General features: G+C 37.0%; 1 non-coding gene across 1 annotated transcript; it reads right to left on the reverse strand.

The window, feature by feature from the left end:
* Positions 1-1,500: 1,500 nt before the first annotated feature.
* On the reverse strand, positions 1,501-1,606 carry LOC139038140 (U6 spliceosomal RNA). Its single transcript, XR_011491083.1, has one exon. It is a non-coding gene; the product is annotated as a U6 spliceosomal RNA (small nuclear RNA).
* Positions 1,607-3,147: the final 1,541 nt, after the last annotated feature.

A 3,147-nucleotide genomic window follows, 5' to 3' on the forward strand; every position in this document is an offset into this window, starting at 1 on the left:
TGCAATCAAAGGAATTTAATACAGTAAGTAGAGGTTTTCTTAAAAAAAAAAAAAAAAAAAGTCTCAAAAAAAAAGGTTATTTCTATATTTCAAAAGTTATTGACAGTTCATCAGCTTTCAACTTTTTCATCTGACTTATTTCTCATTGTATGTTGAAAGTGTTAGTTGCTCAGTCATGTCTGACACTTTGTGACCCCATGGACTACAGCTGGCCAGGCTCCTCTGTCCACAGAATTCTCCAGGCAAGAATATTGGAGTGGTTTGCCATTCCCTTCTCCAAGAGATTCTCCTGACCCAGGGATTGAACCCAGGTCTCCTGCACTGCAAGCAGACTCCTTACCATCTGAGCCACCAGGGAAGCCCATTGTATGTTGGTGAACATTAATTTTTCTCAACTACAAAAGCTTTACTTACAGCATGTTAAAGACAAAGTTTTGAAGGCCAGAAACAAAATTGAAAAGGTTTTTTTTTTTTCATTTATTTTTATTAGTTGGAGGCTAATTACTTTACAATAATGAAGTGGTTTTTGCCACACATTGACATGAATCAGTCATGGATTTACTTGTGTTCCCCATCCCGATCCCCCCTCCCACCTCCCTCTCCATCCCATCCCTCTGGGTCTTCCCAGTGCACCAGCCCTGAGCACTTGTCTCATGCATCCAACCTGGGCTGGTGGTCTGTTTCACCCTTGATAGTACACTTGTTTAAATGCTGTTCTCTCAGAACATTCCACCCTCGTCTTCTCCCACAGAGTCCAAAAGTCTGTTCTGTACATCTGTGTCTCCTTTTCTGTTTTGCATATAGGGTTATCGTTACCATCTTTTTAAATTCCATATATATGCATTAGTATACTGTATTGGTCTTTATCTTTCTAGCTTACTTTGCTCTGTATGATGGGCTCCAGTTTCATCCATCTTATTAGAACTCATTCAAATGAATTCTTTTTAATGGCTGAATAATATTCCATTGTGTATATGTACCATAGCTTCCTTATCCATTCGCCTGCTACGGGCATCTAGGTTGCTTCCATGTCCTGCCTATGATAAACAGTGCTGCGATGAACACTGGGGTGCACATGTCTCTTTCAGATCTAGTTTCTTCGGTGTGTATGCCCAGCAGTGGGATTGCTGGGTCATATGGTAGTTCTATTTCCAGTTTTTTAAGGAATCCCCACACTGTTTTCCATAGTGGCTGTACTAATTTGCATTCCTACCAACAGTGTAAGAGGATTCCCTTTTCTCCACACCCTCTCCAGCATTTATTGCTTGTAGACTTTTGGATAGCAGCCATCCTGACTGGCGTGTAATGGTACCTCATTGTGGTTCTGATTTGCATTTCTCTGATAATGAGTGATGTTGAGCATCTTTTCATGTGTTTGTTAGCCATCTGTATGTCTTCTTTGGAGAAATGCCTGTTTAGTTCTTTGGCCCGTTTTTTGACTGGGTCATTTATTTTTCTGGAATTGAGCTGCAGGAGCTGCTTGTATATTTTTGAGATTAAAAAAATATGGAATGCTTCACGAATTTGCGTGTCATCCTTGCGCAGGGGCCATGCTAATCTTCTCTGTATCATTCCATTTTAGTATGTGTGCTGCCGAAGCGAGCACTGAAAAGCTTTTTAAAAAAATACTGAATTTATCCTAGATGTACAGACTTAGATAATTACAAAATAGCCAACTGACACAGGTATCTAATTTAAGTATCAGCATTTCTTAGATGCTTTACATTTTAACCTTAATATGACTAAGTGGTAAACTTGAAAAGTTCAAATTATAAAAGTTTATAATGCTTCTTATATATCTATTAAGGCAGAATTTTAATTGAGGATAAAAAACCTTGTAATTACACTCTTTGATTGATTTATTAAGAACTGACTGAACACTAGCTAATCTGAAAACCACATATAATGTGTATTTTTTCATGTCCAATGTAAACCTCTGGATACAGCTTGAAGCTACACAGTATTTAATTTTACTATGATAAACAGCTTCAATTGTTGCTAAGAAAAAAAACACTAATATGCCTCATTATATTATTACTTTATGAAGGGCCCAATATTTAGGCTTCTAGCTACATGTACAGCACATTTTAATACATTTTGTGTCATTAAATAATAATAAAGTCTCATTTTCAAAAAGAATTATTTAAAACTGAGGCCCAAGAAAGCTATGATAAAAAAACACACCTCTAACACAACAATCAAAAAACCAAACAACTGTGCTAAAAAATGGGAAAAGGATCTGAAATTTCTCCAAATTAAATACACAAACGGCTAAAGAAGCACATGCAAAGATGCTCAGCCTCAATGATCACTAGGAAAATACAAACAAGAAAGAGATAACATCTAACCCTTATTATGAGTCTTACTATTAAGAGAGCAGAAAATAACAGAGTTGGTGTGAATGTGGAGAAACTAGAACCCCTGTGCATTACTGGTGGAAATGTAAAATGGTATAGGCACCGTTTATAGTATGGTTATTCCACAAAAACTTAAATTTAATTACAGGCATACCTCAGTCATACTGCAGTTTCATATCCATACAACTACAACAAAGTGAGTCAAAAAGACCTTTTGGTTGCCCAGAGCACAAGTCACATTTACAGTATATCACAGTCTAGTAGGACTTTGCTAGTGGCTCAGTATTAAAGTTTCTGCCTGCAATGCAGGAGATGCAGGTTGGATACCTGGGTAGGGAAGATCCCGTGTGGAAGGAAATGGCAACCCACTCCAGTATTCTTGCTAGAAAAACCCATGGACAGAGGAGCCTGGCAGGCTACAGTTCAAAGAGTCCCATAAGAGTCAGACACAACTTAGCAACTAAAACAACAACAGTAACAAATAGTCAATTAAGTGTGCAATCACATTAGGCCCAGAAAAACATGTATATATCTTAATTAAAAAATAATTTGTTGCTAAAACATGCCAACTCTCATCTGACCCTTTACCCAGTTGTAGTAGTATTTTCAAAGATCATTGTAACATAATAATGAAAAAGTGTGAAATATTTGGAAAATTACCAAAATATGACACAAAATGAGCAAATGTTGGAAAAATGGTGCTGGCAGACTCACCTGATGAAGGGTTGTTACAAACCTTCAATTTGTAAAAATAAAACAAAAAAAACAACACTGTATCTGTGAAGTGCAA

This window comes from Odocoileus virginianus, chromosome 13 (assembly GCF_023699985.2).
Source record: "Odocoileus virginianus isolate 20LAN1187 ecotype Illinois chromosome 13, Ovbor_1.2, whole genome shotgun sequence".
NCBI lineage: Eukaryota > Metazoa > Chordata > Mammalia > Artiodactyla > Cervidae > Odocoileus > Odocoileus virginianus.